This window comes from Biomphalaria glabrata, chromosome 10 (genome assembly GCF_947242115.1).
Source record: "Biomphalaria glabrata chromosome 10, xgBioGlab47.1, whole genome shotgun sequence".
NCBI lineage: Eukaryota > Metazoa > Mollusca > Gastropoda > Planorbidae > Biomphalaria > Biomphalaria glabrata.
In genome coordinates, this window is record NC_074720.1 from 43768939 (window position 1) to 43782044 (window position 13106).

Consider the following 13106-nt stretch of genomic DNA (forward strand, 5'->3'; position numbering starts at 1 on the left):
ATGCTTGCGACTCATGTACGCTGACTGCAGAGCTAGAGAGGAGAATGCTAGAAATTGAATTGATGTGCTATAGAAGGATCCTAGGGTATCACATTGAAAGACCACCTCACGAACGAAGAGATTAGAAGCAGAGTTACTACAGTGATTGGAACCCACGATTATCTGTTAACTATTTAAAAAACACAAACTATATGGCCATATTACAAGGTCTTCGGGGCTCGCAAAGACCTTCCTTCAGGAAACAGTACCAGGAAAAAGAAGGAGAGGCAGACAGACAAAGCGATGGGAAGACAACATAAAAGAATGGACGGGCCAGCCATTAAAAGAGGTTCTATCCAAGTCAATAGACAGAAAACAGAGAGGAATGGAGAAAGACGGCCGACAGATCTCGTGTGGTGCCCTTACGGTCCAACAGACCGAGGGATAGGTCAAAGTGATCAGGTCAGCATGACCTATTCTTCTACCATAAAATAGTTGGTCATTTCATAACTTTAATTAAATATTATATAATAAAATCAATGTGATACATTATACATACATTGCACAATCATAATACTTGTATAGGCAAAGTACTTCTACTCGTTTGCGTCTATATACCCTCAGATTTTTTCTACATTATATACTCTGTTATAATTAACATATTTTAGGTCTCGGTCGATCTCCCTATTAATCAATCAAATTGATTTAAATGTTGTCATAACAAATATCGGATATACAGAACAGGAAAAAGTTGGTTAGTGTTAGGATCTTTTTAAATTGAATCGGAATAGGATACGAATGGAATATGTCTCATTAAAGTTGGTTAATTAAAACGAGGGTGTTTTGTTTTAGTTTCTTCAGATAACGATCAATTTTAGACAACTCTAAACGTTCAGTTTGATACTGCGAATTATGTCCCTTGCATCTATTTATGTTGAAAACAAAAGAACAGATATTGTATTAAAAGTCTCGATTTCATCCATCCGATATTTTTTAGGACAAAGTTTGTAACGATTCTGATAGAGATTATGCGCTCATATTTTGGAATCGATTACCCAGTAATGTATTTATTGTGTATGTGAATGAGTGTGTGTGAGTGTGTTCGTGTGTGCCATTTTTGATGTAAAGCTGTTGTCAGGTTGAAAAATTATATGTGGAAGAAAATGTCTTCATGGTTTCCTTCAAGGTCACAACAAGAAAAGGAAAGGGGAGGGTATAGGAGGGGTGGGAGGGTAAGGAGAAGGTTGAGAAGATTTTATTTTATTTATCTTTTAATTTCACTACCTCTTTCAAAATCTTTATACTCGGTACTGGATACTCGATACAATGTTGGACCAGCGGCGTCGAAATTTCTACCAAGGTGTCGTGTGGCGCTGTAGTCCTCTGTATGCGCAGACAATTTCATTGAATGATAGTTCATCTTGCTCATATACAGATATTTCACATGTTTTTTTTTATTAAATAACATTTTAACAGTACCAGGGAAAAGAAGGAGAGGCGGAAATAGAAGGCGATAGAAAGAAAACATAGAAGAATGGACAAGCCTCTAATTGAATGAAATTCTATCCAATGCAAAAGACAGAGAGGAATGAAGAAAATACCCAAACGGTTCAACAGACTAAGGCAGTGTTTCCCAGTGTTCCCCGGAACACTAGTTTTCCGCCAGTAGGTATTCCTCAAACTCAGTTATTGGCATCCTTCAGGTACCCAATAGAGCTGGGTGGATTTGGAAGCGCCAAAAAATATCCAGCGATTAAAAATCCCAGCCTTCGCAAAGATTCTGACTCGGGACCTCGGTTCTGAAGCCAAGCGCTTTACTGCTCAGCCACCGCTCTTATTTTCTATCAAAACATCGGCTGGGTTTTCATTTTCTTGTAGTTTTAGATTCATCTCCTTTACTTTTGCTTATAAATCTATCATAAAGTAACATTATTGCAACCATTTGTCGTTCTCTAATTATGGGTGATTAATACCTTAATCATTTAGGAATGTATTTATTTTATTCAAGCACAAAGCTGGAAGTTTCAACTCCATACCTGTAGAAAGCCATCGCACTTTAATGGGAAGAAGAAGGTCGGAATACTCTTCATTTCGTTTAAGAATTATTTTTAAACTGGCGATGGTAGAGTGCTATTGACAAGCACTTCTTGTTATAAGAAATACGTGGAGACTCGCAGATTCTCCTTTATTTTTTTCTTTCATACTTCTGGCTCCATCAATTGCTATTGAAACGAATTAATTTAAATAGATCTTTTAGACTTCAATTCATTTTTCTCGGCATTCGCTAAATCTTCTCCTCCAGTTTGTCACGAGAGTGCTAGCAATTCTTTGGGAAGACATATACCTAACAGAAAGCCAACTTGTGCCGTGTCTTTTATGTCGCAAGACATCATTGATAAGGAAGAAGAGGATTGAATATCCTGCAAATATGTTACATTTGAAGACACGGGGAGGGGTGCGGTGAAAAGCGAGTACAAGTGTCTGAGAGATAGAATCGGTGCCTAATCTTAGTTAATCGATTCAATTTTTTTTTTCGATAAAATAAATAATATTTGAGTATGGAACTAAAGAGCCGCAGCTTAACATCTAAAGAGCCGCATGTGGCTCGAGAGCCGCAGGTTGCCGACCCCTGGTCTAGAGCTATGTCTTCCCAATTAGTCAGTATTGATGTTCACTGATTTGAGGTCCCGTTTTATTACATCTATGTAACGGAGGTAGGGGCGACCACTACGAACTAATGGAATAATTAACTAGTAATCCACCACGTGAAATAATCTCTATGAAACAATTTGCAAAGCGTTCCGCTAAATACTCAGAGTGTGCAAAAGTGTTCCGTTAATTAAAAAGTTTGGGAAACACTGGACTAAGGGATAGGCAGGGCCGGTCCTAACAATTGCGGGGCCCTATGCGAAACTGATTGCGCGGGGCCTAGTCTGGGTGGGAATCTAGATAATAAGTGAAAATTAAGATTTCGTATTAGAAAATAAATTCGACTTTGAATTTTATTCATTTTTTACTAAGTACAAAATTGCGATTAAGGTGAAAATTCGCCCGATTATTACATTTTATTAATGGAAGTTGACAATGCCTTTATTTCTTTTATCGCGCGTTTTCCGCAATGAATGACACCCACAAATGAAAATTGTGTATATTTTGAGGAGATTTCCTGGAATTTTTTGTATATATTTGCAATTTAATAATTACAACTAGAATTAGCGCGGGGCCTATGAAAGCGCGGGGCCCACTGCGACCGCATAGGTTGCAGTGGCCTAAGACCGGCCCTGGGGATAGGTGAAGGGGAACAATGTATTTAAATAAGATAGAGTAATGAATAAGATAAACTAATGAAATCGAAATATCTATATGTATTTTTTTTTTCAATAGTTTGTTACTATTGTTGTAACTCCGCTCCCGCGCCCACTCTGATGGTGCGCATTAGAGCACCGTTCAACACAAGGAGGAGAAGACATGTTGATTCTACAGGAAGAAGGACTGTCTTAGATCCGGCTGAAGGGATCTGCTGGTTATGGGAGTCTGGACTGTCCGGGGCTAAGGGTTGTCCTGCGTGATACCAGTGAACTGTTTGGCGGACCTGGAGCGACACTGGGAAGTGTCTCGGTGTTCCGTCATAGTGTTAAGTAGGACTTGTAGAACTTGAGACATTACTCCCTGTGACTTGATAGCTGAAGTCTAACTATTTGAGTATAGCTGTAAATACATAAATGGTATTTAATTACCTTCTAGTTTTCATTGATTGCTTGGATTAGATGCTCTACACTATTAACTCTTTCTCTCCTAACCGACGATACAGACCTTGATTCCATCAGAATGTGGTAAATAATTACGGAGAGATAGAGTTAAGAAGACGAAAGATCTCCTCATTATGTCATCAGGTACTCTCTGGGGTTTGTCAAAGTCAAAGAAGGATATAAAAAGCAAAGAAAAACAAATTTAGGTAACATGTTACAGTAAAATACTATACACAGACAGACAGAAATGCAGCAGACAGGCAGAGACAAACAGAGACAGACAGACAGATAGAGATAGCGATAGACCGACATAGACAGACAGACGGAGAGACAGACAACAATATCCATTTTATCCTATACCCAATTTCTTTTACGTTAAGTTTGCGTCTGTAATTAGAGCTACATTATTTCCAATACATTTTTTTTAAATACTATTTTTAGGTATTATAACCTTAAAGAGTTTTAAAATTTTAATAACATTTGCAAATACTAGATCAAAATCTAGTTAAAAGTTTACGAAATGCCGACAAAGCTTGTTAATCAGAGTTGCGTGATGCAACAATGAAAAAGATGTTAAGATTCGGTTAAAACATATGTTAAGTGACTCCCTAGAAAACTTAAGGGGGGGGGGAATTTGTAAATATAATCCATAGAAGTCCTTCAAATTGAGAAAAACAAAGATGTTACGTTTCTCACTAGTTTCTCTCGTATTCGGAGGATGGTCTCGACCAATGTGTGACATATCCAATCATAAGCATATAACAGTTAGGTCATTTTAAATCTATTTCGAATCCACTTGTTATATAATACTGACGTTCCTTCTAGTTATGCATGTTAAACGATTATTTAAATTCTGCCAGGTCACTGGTTTTCCTGGCTGCCTCAGTCAACCCGTTCCATACTCCATGCTGTTAACATAGTGCATCTTTCGAATTTCAATACAATAGGTCTCTAGAGTTCATCATTTTATTTTTTTCTAGAGTTCATCATTTTATTTTTTTTTCAAATCATTTTCATCACATCTCCTCTTAACCCGGGGGTTATTGGTTTTGACAGACAGCATCATCAAATGTCCAATCTTGGCTTTCACATACAATGTCATTAATCACTAACCAATGTTAGTTATACCATAAACTATTGATAGTTATACCACTAACCAATGAAAGTTATACCACTAACCAATGATAGTTATAACACTAACCAATTATAGTTATAACACTAACCAATAATAGTTATAACACTAATCAATAATAAATATAACACTAACCAATGATAGTTATACAACTAACCAAAGAATATCATACCACTAACCAATGATAGTTATACCACTAACCAATTATAGTCATACCACTAACCTATAATAGTTATAACACTTATCAATGATAGTCACACCACTAACCAATAATACTCAAACCACTATCAAATGACAGCCAAATAAATAACCAATGGTAGTCATCCAACCAGGGGCGTAACTAGGGATTTGGGGGCCCGGGGGGATTGACCTCTTTGGGGGCCCCTTGCATTTTGACATTCGACATATGACATGAGATAATGTACGCAAAAATATATAAGCCCCAAATCAAATTGGTTCAGTATATCAGTAAACTTAACAAAAAGTAATCATCAAGACTCTTTTAATGAATAATACCGTTGTTTATTAGTTAAATAATGCACAAGTGACAAATCTAAATTGATATCGCTTCACGTCGTGCATTCTGTGCAGCAAAGACATCTATAACATCAACTACATCGATACTTTCTAGTATTTGTGACTTCACTGACATTAAAACCATGATAAGCCTTTCTTGCGTCATTGTGCTCCTGAGATTCTTTTTGATGAGCTTGAGCTTTGAGAATGATCTCTCACATGACGTAATGGAAGTGGCCTGAGTTAGCGGTATTCGGAGGAGGTTGCAAAGTCTGAGCACACGTAATTCCCATATGAAGCCTTTCTATTGGTGATTGTATTACTGTTTGTTGATGAAAAGTGCTTGTGCATCAATGACATCATTGAAAAAGTGATTTTTCATTTATTTCATCATACAAACAGGAAAAGTAGCACAGTTTGTAACAAGCGTGTCTTCTAACAGGTGTCTTGGTTCAAGAAGAAACCCAAAGGTATCCATTTTCTTTCCAGCCTTTGGAATCTGCCCTTCATCTCCATATGAAATCTGTCCAGCACTTCTGTCGCAACACGTTTGAATTGCAGTTGTATTGACAGTCCTACATTAGAACTCAACTTCCCATCAAGTCTTTTCTTTCATATGGTTGTTTTGATTACAGGGAATCCATAGTATTCACTACCTTCTTTTGCTTTTTCGATGGATTGGGTTTTTGTCAGTTTCTCATCATTTTGCAGAAAGCATGAAAGGGTACTAATTTCTTTAGCAGATTCTCGTATATGCAGTCCAGACTTTTTTAGTTTCTTCCGAACTATATTAATTGGGCACAGGAGCTTTCACCAGAATTCAAGATAGGCAAAAAATTCGTAATTTTCCACTGCATGAAGAAGATTATGTGCTAATATTATATGGCATTACGTCATTGTTGGTTGTTTATGTTTTATTCGAAAGCAAAAGGATTCAGAGTATACAAAAGTGGGAAAGATCCATATCTCGTTATGCTCGAGTATAGAAATACTCCTATAAGTGGACTGCCATATTCACCATCACAACTGCTGACGAGTAGAAGACTCAGGGAATCCTTCCAACTGATCCCAAACTATTGAAACCATCGGTAGCTGAAAATGCGGAGACATTACTCAACGAACGACAGACGAAAAGCTAAGTGAAATACGATGCAAAAGCAAGACTACCTAAAGATTATTCTGTCGGAGAGTTCGTCTAGGTCAAACATGGCAGAAAGCAGTTGTCATTAAAAAAAATTCATCACCCAGATCTTACATCATAAAGACAAACAATGGAATAACATACAGAAGAAATCAACGCTTTTTAAATAAGAGTTTCGATGAAAACATCTCTGGGTACTATAATACCGATGAAGACAATGAACTGCAAAGTGTTGCTACAAACGAAACAGACAGTTATACACCAACGTCTAGAGAACTTGTTCAGTCAAAAAAACCAGAAGTGGACGAATTGTTAAAGTTCCTAGTAGACAGTGCCGGTCGCAGTGGGCGCCGCGCTTTCATAGGCCCCGCGCTAATTCCAAGTGTACATTATTAAATTAAACAATTATAACGTATAGGCCTATAAAATAACAGGGTTTTCGCGACCTCCTGATTTTTCAGGGCCTCCAGGAAATCTCATGAAAAGGCAAAATATACGATAAAGTCCTGAACTTTTTTGAATTTATTCAAATCTCCTGAAGAATAGACGAAATTGACGTTTTGGGGTGCCAATAATTAAAAAGTGGCACTGCGAGCTTTCATTTGATTAAAAATTTATTGCAAAGACGAAAGTATGCCTATTTTCTAATTCAAAAAATAATAATTTTGACATTATGCTTATCCCTACCCAGACTAGGCCCGCGCGATCCGTTTCGCATAGGGCCCCGCAAATGCTAGGGCGGCCCTGCTAGTAGATATCACTATTAAGAACTTTAAAAGGAAGGGTGTGATAATAACTTCAATAGGAAGGATGTATTAATATTATATGATATTACGTCATTATTTTTTGTTTATGTTTTGTGCGAAAGCAGGATTAGATATTAGATGTAAATAAAAAGAGAGAGTTTCCATTGGATTGAGGAAAGATGAATAAAGGGGTAATAACTCGAGTGTGAACTTTAATTCTGAAATTATAGACGCCAAACCCGAATAATGGACAATTTTAGCATTGTTAAGAATAACTTTTATTTATACTCGATTCTGTAAATTTTGCTTCAAGGTTAATTAGTGTAGCCATATAATACTCGCCATTTAGATCTATTATTAGTAAAGGTAACAAGATACCTGGAATTCGCTGTATATCATGCAGTTTTATTCGTGGCAACAAAGTTTAAATTGGAAGAAGCATTCCATTTTTAAAAACTGATCTCTGCGGCAAAAATATCTTTAAAATATCTAGGTTTAGTCTTTGTGATAAATTTAATCCATAAATGTTGATTAAAAAAAGACACCCGTTGACACTATTTATCAATCAAATATATTAATTTATGTATTTACAAATAAATTTCGGACACCCATTTGGGGGCCCCCCCTAGGTGGGGGCCCGGGGGGATTTTAAAATTCTCCCCCCCATCCCCCCCCCCTTAGTTACGCCACTGCATCCAACTAAGATATGATAGACATATAACTAGCTAATGATATACCACTTACCAATGATAGTCAAACCACTAAGAATAATAGCCATATCACTAACCAAAGACAGCAAATTTTATTTATAAAACCAACAATTGAAAATGATTAAAACTAGTATGTATTTATAAACAACCAAATATAAGTTTTTTACGTTCGTTATATAATTTTAAGCACCTAATGTCCAGTATTTTGACAGACTCAATGACTTAAAGAGTAAACAGTCAAACGTTGGGCTTCCAACCCAAATATCTTGGTTTTAAATCTCGATGAAGACAGATATTTTACAAATTCGTAATTTTCGCTAAGTCCATCCAACCCAAATAGGTACAATAATTTTAAAAAAAAAAAAGCTTTCGATCTGGTGCTGGCAACATTGTTCGTTAACGAAGCAGATGATCAGATCATTTTCTACTCTATAGATCGCAAATTCTAAAAGGAAATCCAACTACTTAAATTAATAACCAAACAAAACAAGTCTTGTGTACTTTCGAAGGACTGTAGAAGAGCCACTAGTCTTAACTTTTTACAAACATGGAATGTGATTGATTATTTGAATACAAAACAACAACTGAATATTTATAAGAGTATACTTTTAAAAAAAACAAGTTGAAGGGCCAATCATACTTGAAATATTCAATTTTCAGTACGTTCAAAATACAATATCTCAGATACACTAGTATTTATTACGATCTAACTTCTTGTTCCACAAAGAGATATATATATAGTTCGTCCATCGTGGTTCGATGATGACCACTTTGTCATCCAGGGGGCTGAGGGCTTTGCACTGGGGTTTTATGCCTCCTCATGTGGCTGGTGAGACCTATGTGAGCCCAGGATGTTCAGCGGCACACTTGGCGGGTTATTCCAGCTGGAGCTAGTGTCGTTTGCCTTGCTTTTCTTCTCTGGCGTTTTTCTTCTGCCAGAGTTGTTCTTTTCTTTTTCTCAGCAACCTGTGAGCCAGTTTTCACAGCGCGACGCCATGATGCTCTGTCATGTGCCTCTGTCTACCAGGTGGCTGGGTCTATGCTAAACGCCTTCACAGAAGCTTTAAGGGTGTCCCTGAAGCGCTTTCTTTGACCACCTAGCGAGCGCTTTCCTTTGCTTAGTTGGCCATACAAGAGTCGTTTAGGGATGCGGTGGTCTTCCATTCTGCAGAGATAACGAAGGACAAACATACTTACTCTTTCTCAAACACATAAAAAGAAAATTTAGAAAATAAGTTTACATCACGTGCAGACTTATCACATTCATAACCTCAAAGTACATAAAAAATGGATACAACTCATACCAAAGTTACAACAAATAAACAATTCATTTAATTATCCCATACATAACCCTGACATGACCATGCCTCATATATAAACTTTGAACAACGTTCAACGTCTGTTTAAACAATGAAGAAAATAAGTTTGAATGTATGGGTGTGTGTGTTTGTATAAGTAATAACTATTAAAAATGTGCATGTGTATGTATTTAATACATCATTTATTTGCTTTAAAATTATAATTACTAAAAATTAGCTATAAATTATTTATTAATTTTTTTTCAACAAGAGAGACAATTAGGACTGGAAGATGCAAGGTGGTAATTTCTTTTGGTTACATCCCTTTGAGCAAATTAATAAATTTTCAAGACAACCCAAACAGGAGAGGATTTCATGAAAATGGACCAAATGGACTACTAAATTGTTAAAAAAAAATAAAACAGAAACAGAAAATGAAAAAACAACAACACTATTACAATAAATAATAATAAAAATAAATTTAATCTTAAAAATGAGTTATATGCCAAAATGAAATATTTTTTAAGCTCTTCATACACATACTTACTTTGAGCTCTGTACTTTAATAGAAACCAAATGGCTTCAATATATGTACATTTTTATAAATCTAGCATACCCCAGAGGGCTTCATTGGATATAGGATGGAGGTCCTTTGTCTTAGGTTCTTAAGGAAAAAATTATTGCAAAAATAATTTAAATAAAAATGAATGCTAATAACTTATAAGTCTTATAAAAAAATATTTAAAATATAGTTTGGCAATACTTATTTTTAGGAACACTTTCAAAAAAATTTGGTGAATGTTTTTTTCACCGATATCTGGACATTTGCTGTCATCATTTTATGGACCTTTGCTGTCACCTTTTTCTGGACCTTTGCTGTCATCATTTTTTGGACCTCTGCTGTCATCATTTTCTGAACCCCTTGCTGTCACCATTTTATGGATCATCGCTGCAGCCTACTCTGCGATCATACTGAAAATCCTGGAAAATGACTTTGATAAAAAAAAATTATTTTTTTTTATAAAATTTTCCTTGTGTTATTATTAATTTAGAATGATGTTTTGTGTGTTTTCTTTGAAAAAAAAATTAAAAAAAAAAAAAAGAAGCCCAATAAAGAGGCCAAGAGCCGAAAAAAGAGGCAACGCCCAAAAAAAAAGGCAAAGAAAAGAGGCAAAAGCCCAAGGATTCCTAGGATGTACTAAGCTAGACAACTGAAGTCAAAAGCTAAAAAGCTGAGGTTTTCTTAAAAAAAAAAAAGAAAACAAAAAAAGTTCTAGATATCTGTTCACTTTCAGACATATTTAACAGGACGTCATAAAATTTTTTGAAAATGTATATGAACAATAAAAAACAATACATCGGACTAACTATTGTTTTTTTTCTAAGAATATATATATATATATCTAGACAACATTATCATTATTTACTTACGATATCGTTGTACAGATTTTTCTTTTTGACAAAAAAAATTTGTATATATTTATGCTTACAGAGAGATTTGAACCTCGTACCTTTGGCTCCAAAAGCCACCATTTAACGTACAAAGCCACACGTCCTATATGAAAGATTTAAAATATTCCTATATATAAATTACTTTCAAAAAAATTTTCTTTTTGAATAATAAATCTTAATCTTCTTTTTCGGCTATACTTCATAAACATTTTTTTTTAAATCTGTAACTTTAAATAACTAAAACGTTATAGATTATCCTAAAAGAATAAGCATAAACAAAAAAAAAAGGTTTTATGTGTCATATTTTCTTACGGTTGACCTTTAAAATTGTTAGTCTAGTAATATTTATACATATTAAAAATAGATAAACCTTTTTTCCAACAGTTATCTACCTTTGAAGGTTGACCTTTCCGTACATTATTTTCGTAACAGAATGACATAGAGAACTCTATTGGCATTTTCTAATGAAAATTTTTGCATTTTTTATAATAAAAAAATATTTGTTTTAGTTTTAGAATTAAATAGGCACAATAATTAGATAAATATTTTACAATTCTATATTATAAAAAATCTAAAATATCCATTATCTTCTATTTATTTTTGAAACCTACAATTAAAAGTTATTAAAACTTGTACGTTTTTATAAACAACCAAATATACGTTTTATACCTTCTTTATATATCTTGAAGCATCTAATGCCCATTATTTTCCAACATATTACGACATAAAGAGTAACCAGTCAACCGTTTGGCTTCCGACACTGAAATCTTGGTTTGATATCTCGACAAAGATATTACAATTTCATAATTGTCCTTAGCTATTCTAAGTCCATCCAAACCCAGTATTGTAACGTAATTTGGGGAAAAAAGACTTTCAGACTGGTGCTGGCAACATTGTTCGTTAACGAAGCAGATGATCAGATCATTTTCTACTCTATAGATCGCAAATTCTAAAAGGAAATCCAACTACTTAAATTAATAACCAAACAAAACAAGTCTTGTGTACTTTCGAAGGACTGTAGAAGAGCCACTAGTCTTAACTTTTTACAAACATGGAATGTGATTGATTATTTGAATACAAAACAACAACTGAATATTTATAAGAGTATACTTTCAAAAAAACAAGTTGAAGGGCCAATCATACTTGAAATATTCAATTTTCAGTACGTTCAAAAAAACAAAAAAACAAAAAAAAAAGGTTTTATGTGTCATATTTTCTTACGGTTGACCTTTAAAATTGTTAGTCTAGTAATATTTATACATATTAAAAATAGATAAACCTTTTTTCCAACAGTTATCTACCTTTGAAGGTTGACCTTTCCGTACATTATTTTCGTAACAGAATGACATAGAGAACTCTATTGACATTTTCTAATGAAAATTTTTGCATTTTTTATAATAAAAAAATATTTGTTTTAGTTTTAGAATTAAATAGGCACAATAATTAGATAAATATTTTACAATTCTATATTATAAAAAATCTAAAATATCCATTATCTTCTATTTATTTTTGAAACCTACAATTAAAAGTTATTAAAACTTGTACGTTTTTATAAACAACCAAATATACGTTTTATACCTTCTTTATATATCTTGAAGCATCTAATGCCCATTATTTTCCAACATATTACGACATAAAGAGTAACCAGTCAACCGTTTGGCTTCCGACACTGAAATCTTGGTTTGATATCTCGACAAAGATATTACAATTTCATAATTGTCCTTAGCTATTCTAAGTCCATCCAAACCCAGTATTGTAACGTAATTTGGGGAAAAAAGACTTTCAGACTGGTGCTGGCAACATTGTTCGTTAACGAAGCAGATGATCAGATCATTTTCTACTCTATAGATCGCAAATTCTAAAAGGAAATCCAACTACTTAAATTAATAACCAAACAAAACAAGTCTTGTGTACTTTCGAAGGACTGTAGAAGAGCCACTAGTCTTAACTTTTTACAAACATGGAATGTGATTGATTATTTGAATACAAAACAACAACTGAATATTTATAAGAGTATACTTTCAAAAAAACAAGTTGAAGGGCCAATCATACTTGAAATATTCAATTTTCAGTACGTTCAAAAAAACAAAAAAACAAAAAAAAAAGGTTTTATGTGTCATATTTTCTTACGGTTGACCTTTAAAATTGTTAGTCTAGTAATATTTATACATATTAAAAATAGATAAACCTTTTTTCCAACAGTTATCTACCTTTGAAGGTTGACCTTTCCGTACATTATTTTCGTAACAGAATGACATAGAGAACTCTATTGACATTTTCTAATGAAAATTTTTGCATTTTTTATAATAAAAAAATATTTGTTTTAGTTTTAGAATTAAATAGGCACAATAATTAGATAAATATTTTACAATTCTATATTATA